The sequence below is a fragment of the Daphnia carinata genome, chromosome 8, assembly GCF_022539665.2.
Source record: "Daphnia carinata strain CSIRO-1 chromosome 8, CSIRO_AGI_Dcar_HiC_V3, whole genome shotgun sequence".
NCBI classification, from domain to species: domain Eukaryota; kingdom Metazoa; phylum Arthropoda; class Branchiopoda; order Diplostraca; family Daphniidae; genus Daphnia; species Daphnia carinata.
The window spans coordinates 2,757,678-2,770,326 of record NC_081338.1 but is presented as its reverse complement, the minus strand read 5'-3'; positions in this window follow the sequence as shown (position 1 = coordinate 2,770,326).

Sequence of the window (12,649 nt, the reverse complement as noted above, 5' to 3'; positions counted from 1 at the left end):
TGCCCTGTCGTTGGGTATCATACGCCAGTCTACCGCAGAAAGCAAAAAAAAAAAAAAAAAAAGAAAAACAACAAATCAGTGTAGATGCGGATTTGCACTTAACTAATCAAGGGAACGAGAAAGCGGCCAACAACCACCCAAGGAGTATTGCCAAAATCTGCGGCAATGCGGTTCCATTTGCAAATCTGAAATTACAAATGGAAATGCAAGCTCATTAGTTGTGTGTGTGTGTGTGTGTGTGTGTGTGTGTGTTGTTCGGCCAATTCGGCCAAGGGAGAAGGTGGCGAACCTTATGGCTCAACCGCCCTAGGAATTTGCCTGTTTTTCTTATTGCAGGTGTTAGTGTCGAAACGAGACGATGTAAAAAAAAAAATGTTTGTTACACGCGGAGGACTTAATTCATCCCCGACTAGAAAGCCGGGAGCACGTCGATGAATGAATTTATAAATCTACATACACGTGATAACAACCGGCTTTGTTTAAATTCGTTGAAGGGGGTTGTAACTGATTTAATTTTCATCCACCACTTGCCATATACGAGTTCCGTGAAAACAAAAGCGGTTTTTAGCCAGAAGTGAAAGGGTCTGATTAACTTACGTTGGCAACATGGGCGAACCGTTAATGACATTGGATTTTTATCCTTCCGCGTTAAAAGTGCAACCTTTTCTTTTTCTTTTATTTATTTTTTTTTTACCTCTTTCGACCATATAAAGGTTAGATACATTAGCCAAAAATGCAAATACGTATACGTACATCAAGAGAGTTCATTCTCTTTTTCCTCCAATGTTTGAATTTCGAATTTTAAAGGGGCCTAAAAAAAAAAAAAAAGTCTGTATTGAAAGAAAAAATTTGATTCAGTGTTAAGTCATTGTTAGCGAAAACACCGGTGGCAAGACGTTAAAAATGAATATATACGACGATTGGAAGGATGCAACTTACCTGCCGTTGTGTTATCATCCCCCTTTCTTCTTTTTTTTAAAGGTACCACCACATATGGATGTTCTCAGCGGTAAGCGCGCATCCAAGCGTCGGCATTATAAATGTAGGTCGTTAACTAGTTGCGCACGCTTGATGTCCGCTACAGTTGGCAAGCGTCACGCCAGGTTCATTGATTTATCATTAAAGATTCGAATCTGTAAACACATCGTTTATCTCTTTAGCTTCCAATGTATGTATAAACCTTCCGTCCATTTGTAGCTTTTATTTGTTTTGATAGTTGAATCTGATTTATTTCAGCTGGCGGGCTCGATATAGTCCCCTTGCCTGCACTTTATGTAGCGTTTATAAAGCGGAGAAAAAAAAAAAAAGGGTCATCTTTGGCCATGGCTTGAGTGTGCTGGCCATTTATTTTTCCATTCGCACAAATGGAATGACCGTCATACAAATAAGGATTTTTTTTTTTTTTTTGGAGGGGGGGGATGTTTTAATGCTAAAGAATGTTGGTTCTGTTCTCAGGATATTCGTGTCAAACGTTATAACAAAGGACACAGCACATACTTCCATATATACACATGTAGGCTATATACGTCTCCCATTGCGGCCAGTATTCCGATGAAAAGGTGAATACAGGAAGGTCACCAGACGCAAAAAAAAAAAAAAAAAAAAAAAAGAAACGATAAGAAACACCAAACACTTTTGGAGCTTATTACACAGACCTTATTTGTATTGGATAGCTATTTCATAATGCCCTGACAGATTTTCCTTTCGTCATCAAATATAATGTATACATATTGCGTCGCTTGAAACAGACAAAGCGCACAGGATATGTACACGCGTCAAATGTGAGCGCTTAAAACACGTCAAAAATAATGGATAATGAAGAGAAACGAATTAAAAATGGATCAAGTTCGACGTTAACAGTAGATCAAGTCCTTGTTGTGTCCACATTCATTGATCGATGAATAAATTCTATGTTTCGACAGGGGGCAATTCAACTGGCGCAGTCGTGCGGGTACGTACGAAACTTATGCCGAAATTTCATTCATTTTCATTGGATTTTGGAAACAGTCATAAACAATTGAGTGTATGTACGTCCGCGTTGAGCTTGTTTTCTATTGTTTCAGTTTATAAAAAGCAAATGAGCGTAACACATTGTTTAAGAAGAAGAAAAAAAAAAAAATGTTTACAAATGCCGCATTTTCACGTTCGGACGGACATTTAGGTCAACGAACGGCAGCCGAGCGTGAAAAAGAGAATCACGGTCGCCTTTTGATATTTCGGCAATGCTGCCCACGCCGCTCGTAACCGAATTTCACGGCTGCAATCAAACAACGTTTAGCCCCTGTTTCACAATATTGAAATAGATTGATTATTAAAAAACAGGTCCTATTCGTTACAGTTATCGTAGCGTGTTTTTTTTTTTTTAAACAAACAAAAAAAATGCTATCGGAAAATCGGGGTCGCCATCTAAAATGCGCAACACTCGCCGTTGTCCCGCGTTCGATAGAGCGCGGAAAACACCATAGGCCTATATAAACACATAAGACTCTTTAACGCAGTATTATTATAGTACTGAAAATTTTAAAAGAACATGACAGGAGACACGGCATTCGTTTCGCTTCTCCCTTTGAAAAATTGGCTTTCATTACGCAAAGAAATTTCGTGGTGGTTATAAATCAAACATGAACGCGATCGCTGTTACACTTTCTGCTAGTGAAAACCAATTGACATCGGTTCGAATCTATCGGCCTTCCGGCATGTTAGATGGACGCGTTTCTATACCCCGCCAGTTCGTCCCATTTTTTTTTTTATTATTCGTATGCCATTTTTTCAAAGCCCAACCGTAATCGTTTGCGATTTCGCAAGGAAATTCAGTTGTTTCATTTTTGATTTTTATTCTTTTCTCCAATGGGTTTCCCTTGATCGCAAAACAAAACAAATGGGAGCGCGATTGCGCAACATATTATAAAAAAAAAAAAAAAAAAAGAAGAAAAAGAACCGGTAAATACCAGCGCTCACTTGTTTTGCGGATGGTGCGCCCTAATGCAGTTCGCTACCGACAGGTTTCTATAAATAATGTCTATACACCGCGCATATATAGCAAAAAACGTAGTTGGTAAAACAAAAAAAAAACAAAAAAAAAACAAGTCAACAACAGAACGATGGGGAAGGGGAAAAGAGTGCTGCGCCGTTACTGTGTCAAGGTTTTTTTTTTCATTTCCCCCTATTTAACATCCTCTTTTGTTCCAGTTTTGGCGACGGTCCGCTGGATGCATTGACGGTGGGCTTGCGTTTTGTGTATGTACATAAGCTGTTCCCCATTTTAAAATGCGTACAAAAGCGGGAATTATTCACGGATCAGTTTCAAAAAAGAAGTAAAAAAAAAATGAGAAACGATCTGTCAATGTCGTTTGTCACGTTATTCGTCACGCGAGTATGAATGACGATGTATATCTTAGAAATGTACAGTCGGCGATTAATGCGCAATTCAGCGCTCGTCATGTGGCGGCGGAATATATTGTATTTTTGTTCTTTTTTTTTTTTATTTTTATAAAGAGAAAAAAAGGAAAAACGACACAGAGAAATCTTAAATTTGTATACCATTACAACGGCATGGCAAAAATAGGACAACACACTTCGATAACAAGTGAAACATGAAAACGAAACAGTTTTCTCAGGTATTTTCTTTAAAAAATTCCCTACGATAATGATTTTTTTGGGGGGGTTTTACTTCCGGTTGGGGTTTTTCTGAAGCGAAAAAAAAAAAAAAAAAACTTTTACAGGAGAAAATCAGAATAGCAAACTGAACATTGCGGTCGCCCTCATCGCGGCATTGTTAACGCATAAATGATCAAACGCCATTTTGATTTCGTGGAATAGCGTACGAGAGGGTTGGCGTCTCGTTCGTTATTATAGCCATTACTTCTTTCAGTTTTGGCAAACACATTATAACCAGCAAGCGTCGAATTATAGAGCTTCGCTAACACCTTGACCCGAACAGAAGATAACACGATGCTGTATCAACTCTCGCTTCAACTCATTTGCGGATTCCTAGAAAGAAAAAAAAAAAAAAATGCCAGCTGCGCCGTTATCGTGATTTGATGGATTGCATCATCTGCACAGCAGCTATATAGACGCTTGATTGCTAGCTTAAAAAAAAAAAAAAAAAAAAACCTGAAAATGACGTCATAAATGTACAACTTTCATTGACGCGTTCTTTTATTGAAACTCCTCGCGGGCATTGATGGTGAGAGGCGAATCCATGAAGTTTCTCTTTTTATTCCAACAACAATAACAACAAAGATAAGGGCATCAAACAATCACGATACAATATACTGATTTTTCTTTCAGAATAGTTTCCTTATTGAAGGAATTGGCTGTTTATCTTTCGCGTGTTTGCTTTTTTTAAGTTAAGATATTTTTTTTTGTTTTCTTGGAGTGTCAAGTGTCTTGGAGAAATCCCAACAGTTGTTGCAACGCAACGACTGTTCGTTATAAGCTTCGATAGATCCTAAAAGGTCATGTGAAACACAAATGCGTTAGATAGGGAAGCCCTCATTTGCGGGGAATTACAGCGTTAGAAAATGCATATGTTAAACAGGCTGCCCAAACGTGTACGAGGGAAACATCCCCTAAGAAAAAAAAACCCCCGAATGTTATAAGATTTGTGTGAATCTCGTTTTCTGTATACGTATGGGGAAAGTTTAATTAGGGGATGACATGTAACACGTCATGACTACATAATATATGCAAAGTCATTCCACGTCCACCATAGAAACTGTGTCTACGTGCTCGTTACGTTCGCTAATAGAAATGACATTCCACCAACTTGAGAGCCACCAATCTGAATTGCTTCAACGCGCTCTAAGGATACTTGAAAGCCTTAAATGATTCAGCCATGCATAGAGCTCGGCAAACAAGTATCAACATTTCGCATCTTCCGTTCTTTTCATTGCACACGAAACCACCTTTTCTTCCCGCATCGTTTTGTGTAGGCTGCATGCCGCTTCTTAGAAAAGAGGCGTAGGCATTGATAAACAGCGTGACTCTATTGTTACAGCTGGCCCATTATTCACCAAATACAGCGGCACTAACTCGATGAGTAAAAGACATGTACGGTCATGATAGACACACTTTACACCATATAGAGATCTATGGGTTTTTACGTAACACACGTCGTCGCATTTAGGTCTGGAAAAATGAAATTGGGTTTCCCCACTTCTACTTTTCAGAGTCCAAGTCCAATCATTTAAATTCGTTTTGATGGTACAACGTAAAAACCCGAGACATTTGCTTGGGTCTACGTCCCATTTCTTGCATTCGGGATAAACAAACAGCAATTCAATTGGACTTGAAATGACATCCAAGTCGTTATAACGGTTGTAAAGACCAGGATTATTCATTGAAATGTTGCGACGAAGTTGTATATACATACAGAGAATTCTTTTAGAGTTATCTACGCCTACGTAGACGTCGCCAAAAATGCTGGGTCATTTTTCGGGAATCCCGCAAACCGAAAAAAAAAAATTAATGGACGACTTATTTAATGTCGTCAGGCTAAATCCATTTCTCTCAGCCGTTTGTTATCAGTGGCATGCGGGGTAGGCGTCTGTGCATTAGCCAACGAAAAATGTTTTCTGACATTTTCTTATGATTATATGACAATGGCGACACTCAGACACACTCGCAACATTTTTCTTTCTAGGCTAACAACATCCCACTCTTTTTGACGACTGATTTTTTGGAATTTCGTCAGCACTTTGAACGTTATCTTCGCTAATGGAAACCAAATAAATCTTCTCTTTTTACTTTTCCTTTTCTTTTGCTAAGTTTTGGCATTGCAGTTTATAGTATTCTGGTTCGTATTTACCTGATTGCCTATGCGCAATCAGACTAGTACTATTTCAAATGCTTTTTCATGTTTTTTTTTTTTTTTTTATCAGTAGAAGCTCAAATGCCCAAAACTTTCAGATTAATAATTGACGTGTTTTCTTTACTGTGGCAAACCAAACTAGTTTAACAATACATAAATGGTTTCTTTCTTTGTTCCTTTTTTGTTTTTCCCAAAATTTAGTTGGACTTTTTTTATTGAAATTCCATGTGAATCCAATCAACTGCTAGACATCTCTATACTTAAACACGTTTGGCGATCGGGGAAAGTAGCCCAATGCTTTGAAAAAAAAACTAGTACGAAAATAATAAAGTACCCCAGGTGTACCGAACCATATAACTAATGTATATTTGAAAACTCGTCGCTTGGATTTTGATTCGCTATCGGGCAACAACCAAACATGTTTTTTTTTTGTTGTTTTTTTCTGTCTGTGAAAAAGAATTGGATAATATTTATGAAAATTTATTTTAGTTTTTACTTGGCAAGGAGGTCGAATAGAAATGCCACGGAAATATCTTATTTATGCAAAAGATACATCAGTTATGTTTGTTTTTATAACTTTCCCTTTTCATAATCTTCTCTACATATACATTTCAACCGTATTTTCTTATCGTTGCTACTGGATAGACTTGTTAATCATCTCCACTTCGATTTTGTATGAAATTTCCAGCGGCATTTTCCAAATTTCCGAAAGACTTTCTCTTGCCCTCTTTGCTGCGTTCCCTACAATCCTCTGCAGAATTTTCAAACTCGTTGGAGAAACTTCACTTTTGTTTCCACCATAGACAAGTCTAGCTATGCATATCTCCCATTTCTATATTTGAAAAAAAAAAAAGAAGGTAAGAATTCCAATTTTTGTTATCGCTTTATTTCGACAGTAGCCAAGAAAATAACTTATATTTAAAACAGAAATAAAGACTTCAAAAGAAAAACAAAACAAATGTTATGGGTGCGACACTAGGAGAGAAAGCTGTCTACATGTTTTTATTTCAAAAAAAAAAAAAACTGTTAGTGTTCGTCGTAATCGTAAAATCGGTCCGTCCTCCTTGCGTGTATGAACAAAAACAAATTGGCAAGAGCAAACGAAGTGACAATCCCAGCCGCACGCCTTTTTACGCGAGGCATTGTATTGTGTTTTGCAAAACAATAGATTGACAGTATAAAAAATTTGTTTATTTTAGTTCCGTGTTTTTCCTGGCCGCGTCGTTGTCAACCCCATGTAGCGAAAGTCGCACTTTCCAACGGCACATGTCGACCATAAAAAATTAATTAAATTAAAAAAAAAAAAAAAAAAAAAAAAAGACAATGCAAATGCGAAAGAAGAAGAAAGTGCCATGCCAAACAGTTCCACGATAAGTTCAAAACTCGACGAGATCTTTCGAAATTTTCTCGTTTTAATTCCACACATTTAACGCTTCCGTAAAGGGCATCCTTTAGAACTCTGTACTCCCAGAGCGAAATAGCTATATACTTTCCCACTAGTTATCCCGCTTTATGCGTTCATCCCAAATAAAGAATATTCAAATGCGCGTCATTGTGTTTGTACAGAATGAGCCAAAAATAAAAGGCGAGGCATTTCCGCTTGCATTTCTGAGTTTGTTGTATTTATTTATTTATTTATTTTTTTTTTTAGCCAGTCATCACTACTTGGAATGTAGCACTGACGAAGCGTTTCAATTGATTAGTATCTACACCATATCGATATGGTAGTGGCATTGAGTTAATTTTCCAATTAAAGCCCATCACCACTACATCCTTGAGTTTCCTCTTGCCGAACTGCCACTGTATACGAGTTCGGAATGCATAACTTAATAAGCATGAACGGGTACGTAGATTGATTAGATAGCTCGCACCAAATCGTACACAATGTTTTCCCGTTACGTTGCCGAGGTCACGATCTAACATGAGCCAACGGTTCCATGGAACCCGCCATTTCTTGAAGGACAATGTTGGTTTTTTTTTTCTCCTCCGCGTTGACTGATGGATCTTGAAGAGCCCATCATCTCTTTTTTTTTTTGCTTTTGCAATCATTATTTAGCCTCGCAAACGCGTGCAGCTTTGATTGAAATTGCACGTTCCGTGGAAGTAATTAAAAAAAAAACGAGCTTATTTGCATAGAATATTGCTAATAATATAGCACACTCGGTACGTGGAACATTATTCCGGATCTTTCAAGGTAGCCAGTTGCTTTTTTTTGTTTGTTTTCCAAGGCAAAACTGTACATTTTCAATATTCATATTCTTTGTGCTTTACAAAAATGATTGACACATGCGTTCTGGCTAAATGAAGCCTTAAACGAACCACTTCCCGTCTTATTAATATCCGAAAAACTAATGAGATGATTGCTCAATCGTTCATAATAATTCAAACAAAAATATGACAAGGTAAACTGGAATAGAAATATTTGGCGTATATAGGTGTTGGTCAATTGCTGCTGCTGCTTTGGATATACATTTGGCTTACGTGCCGATCTATAATTGGGTTCTTAAAGAATGAAACTTAATTTTTGGAAAACTGTTAATCACCTGCGCATTTTCATCATTGGCAACGTCGACCCTGAGAGTTGGAAGAAATCCGAATATTTAGAGATTATTTTTCTCTTTAAAGAGCTAGCCCTTCAAGAATGATTTGATTAATCCCTGAAACTGGTTGAAAGAACTGCGATGGAAAACATGGAGCTGTCGAATTTTTGATTTGATGCCGACCAATGAGAAAAGCTGCGAACCAATTGCAAATCTGTTGCCAACACCGCCTGCAAAGGAAATCAGCAAAAATGAATCACAAACCAGATGCAAAACTGAAGGGAATAACGCGAATGAGCACGAAGCACATTCACTTACGAATGCTTAAAAAAAAAAAAAAATACTGAGGGGCTTTTAGCACGTTTTGCGTAATAAAGATATAAGAAATTATTGTTCACGAATATTGGGAGAGAGTTCTTCTATAGTTTGTTTGTCAACGAGAGCAGGGAACGAAACGCAGGAAAAACCATTCCAAAAATCAGAAAACGTCAATAATTTCTTGGATAATCAACGAAGTGAAAACTTTAAGCGCCGCGCCTGTGTGTGTGCACCCGTTTTTGGATCTTTTGATGACATGAGAAATATTTGCATATTACACGCGCACAAACAGAAGCCGAAAAAGAGACGCTACATTCATTGGTTCTCTCCCTTCTTGTTTGTTTTTTTTCTTTTCAAGTTATGCCATTACACGGCCATTAAAATGGACAATTTCTGTCAATCCGAAAGAAGAAGAAATAAAAGGAGCGAATCATTCATCTTGCCCACAACATTGCCATCTCCGTTAAAGAATAGGAAAGATCATGAAATAGGACGTCGATAGAAGAATCGAGTTCCATCAACCCTCCCCCCCCATTGATTTCCCGTTCCTTGGGACGCCTCCAACTGCAATAGACCTGCTGTGGTTGGCGTTAACTACCTGCCGCCAATCACGTAGCACGCCAAGGAAAATCTTGAATAGCCACTTTCCATTCCATATCACGCGACACGATGGTGAAACAACAAAAATAGATACAAAAAAAAAAAAAAAAAAAAGAAAAATTAACAAGTGCTTACGGCTAAATGTGCTGCTGCGTTCAAGTCTAATGTTTAACGACGCGGCAACACGATCGGCTGTCGCTTTCAATCGAGAAAATATCAGTACAACGAACGATAGTTAAAATTCGGCCATACTAATACAAGGCCTATACATCAGCCCGTTGAGATTGTGGAATTAATCGAGGCTTTTAGCTCGTTCATTCATGTAAACGGATAGAAATAAAGCTTCGGAGAAACAGGTATATAAAAATCAAAGAGCTCTGGAGAGGCAGCAATAACCGGATAAAGCGATAGGACAATCTTCAATAACCTGCCCATCGCTGTTGTTTTTCTTTCAAATTGATGACTGCTAGCGTCTGACCTACATCAACATCTTAGTCTATCGATGTATTCGATCTAACACTAACGGAATGTATACTCAAATAGCTGCAAGGCTCGTTCGCATTTTTTTTTTGTTCCAGGTTTGCCGCCCTTCTATAAAGATGCGCGTAGTATACAAGAACCGTCCATTAGCGCGATTCCGACGCGATTAGACTCGTTCCAGGAATTTCTCATCTTCGTTGTCCATCATCGCCGCGCTTCGGCCAGATGGTATAACGCAATTATATTGCGTTTTAGCACTGATTTGCTTTCACTTTTTCTCTGAAAAACCATCTCAACTAAATATGCAGAAGTGCACCCCCCCCCCATTTTTTGCTTTTGTTTTTATCATTTTTTGTTGTTGTTAATTATAGAGCTAAAACAAGATTAGGACGATTTGCGCTTGACGCATCTTATAGTTTATTCCCTTTCTTGTCGTTTCTATTCGCATTAAACGCTTAAAAGTGGGAGTTTTGAAACGACCGCCCCAGGAGAGAGAAGATATAAACTTCGTTTTGAATAATTAACAGGACCGTACGATTTGCAGCGAATACACACGAAGAAGACCAAAGGGGGAAATCTTAATGTAATGCGATTGCCGAATCAAAACAGGACATTTGGCTGTCCGTGTCGGACGTTAATGACATGTTTCTTTCCTCGCGTTTTATTGTGCAACGAGCTCACGATTCACGCCCTTCCCCCTCATTATGTAATTAGTATAACGTTAAGGGGACAAACAAATTACAATTAAACCGGACGTTTATTTTTGCTCGAGCTATCGACATTGATTCAGGGACAGGTCTAACTGCCCGCGTGCAAGACTCTCTAATCTTATTCCGTGTTTACATGTTGACAAGGACGCGTGTTATCCCGCGGTGAACGTGACGTGATCAGACGAACTCCGACGCGTAATCGACACAACCTTTTCCTGATTGTTTTCGGCATCGGCGTATTGAAACTGATCATCGAGCAAGTGAAGACAATTCAAAAGTATCTAACCTTTCACTCCTCACGTAGTCGCAATTAAATTGCATTTTGCAGACGTATCGAAAATTAATTGAGCACGGTTCAATGGCAACAACAACAAAAAAATGTATAACACGCCTTTCGTTATATACCATCGATTACCCACATAGCAAGTACGTTGCAACCTTGGTATATTTTTTGCACGTGAAAGATTGAAGGTTTTTTTTTTTTTACATTTGAATTTGATGAAATCGTCATATCCCTATAGCTTTAATGTAATTCCCCCATTATTTTTTTCGCGTCGATTACGTGACCTTAGACCTTATAAAAATAATGCAGTGTGCCCATTCGCCATGACATCATGCTAAGGCCTATAAAAGAAAGGCTAGTTACGACAAGAACATTGGCCATCAATTGCCAAAGAGTCAAATCCATTGTTCATAAGTGGTGCAAATTCAAATTCAAAATCGTTTGATTTCGACGTATAAATAAACGCCGTTACGAAAAGAAGAGGGTTCTAGGTCAGACTACGAAAACAACTGATATGACAAGTATATATTTAACACACACACAAAAACACACATACCAATTTTCGGGGACTATCAACTGTCCGCCTTTTTTCTCTATCGTACCACCATGTTGGCTGTTGTCGACACAAGACGCAATCGTCCTTTGACTCAGTTGCCGTACGCTAATTCTTTATTGAGCTTTTTTTTTTCCATTTGAAACGTTTTCGTGCGTATACCGGTGGCCTTGTTCCGAAGAAGAAACGGAACTCTCGAGGCCAAACAAACCCAAACAAAAAAAAAAAAAAAAGACAAACACGAATAGATGTACACAGATACCTGAAAACAACAGCAAAAAAAAAAGAAAAAACGAAATTAACCCAACAAGACCTCTTGGCGTTTGAGTGCGCACGTCAATCAAGCACAAGACGATTCCTGGAACAAGGGAGATTTTCTTTTTCTTTTTTTATAAAAAAAATAAATACACACAAAAAGTCAGCCAGAGAAACACGCGCAAGCACAATCACGACCGTAGATGATTGGCGGGCGCGGATTCTCAAGCGAAAACAAAAACAGAAATCCTGACGGATTCAACCTTGCGGGCTGTGTGCATCTGACGATGGCTCGTGTGGTCTGTGGATCTTCGATGTGCACGCGTTAGTCGTTGGGGCTTTCATAAACTTTGAAGCGAAAAAAAAAAAAAAATAATGTGACGTTTTGCATCGGATCGGCAGATTTTCGCTTTTCGTTTGAGGAGGGGGGGGGGCACGCGATGGCACCAGCGCGATAAGATGCGCCCCGTGGGTGTTAGCAACAATTGGTATAACGTAAGGTGCATATAATATACACCTGAGTAGGTGCAGCCGAATATAAAAACGAGTTTTGGGGCTTGATCAATCAACCCCTACAAGGAAGCGCTTTGCATAGTTTGCAGGATTTGTTGCATCATTTTATGTTGTTGCTTGAAGCACTCCTTGATGGGAACGTGTCATATTTAAAAAAAAAAAAAAAAAAGAAAAAAAAAGGGAAACGTGTTACTATGCTCTCTACATGACATGTATATATATATATATATATACAGTTCCTAGAACTGAATAACTGCTGTAGAGTGAAAGTTGATGAACGATGGAATCTAATGCGCCGCATTATAAAAAAATCCATTTCTAGTTTTCTTGTATTTTTGCCTGTGCTTTTCCCGCTTTTGTTTCTTGTTTCTTCGGGACTAATAAAAAAAATCCCCCCCCCCCCCCACTTTTTCTGTTGACTCATTGATACTGCCTCTTTGTTTGTTTCTGTCCAATTCGTTCAATCAACTGAAATTGGGAATTTCCGTTTGAATTCTTGCCTTGGAAAAATCCCGCCGTTGCACTTTGTTTTTTAACCGACAAAACGTCCGGTTTTATTTCGCCGTCGTGTTTCGATTGGAATTC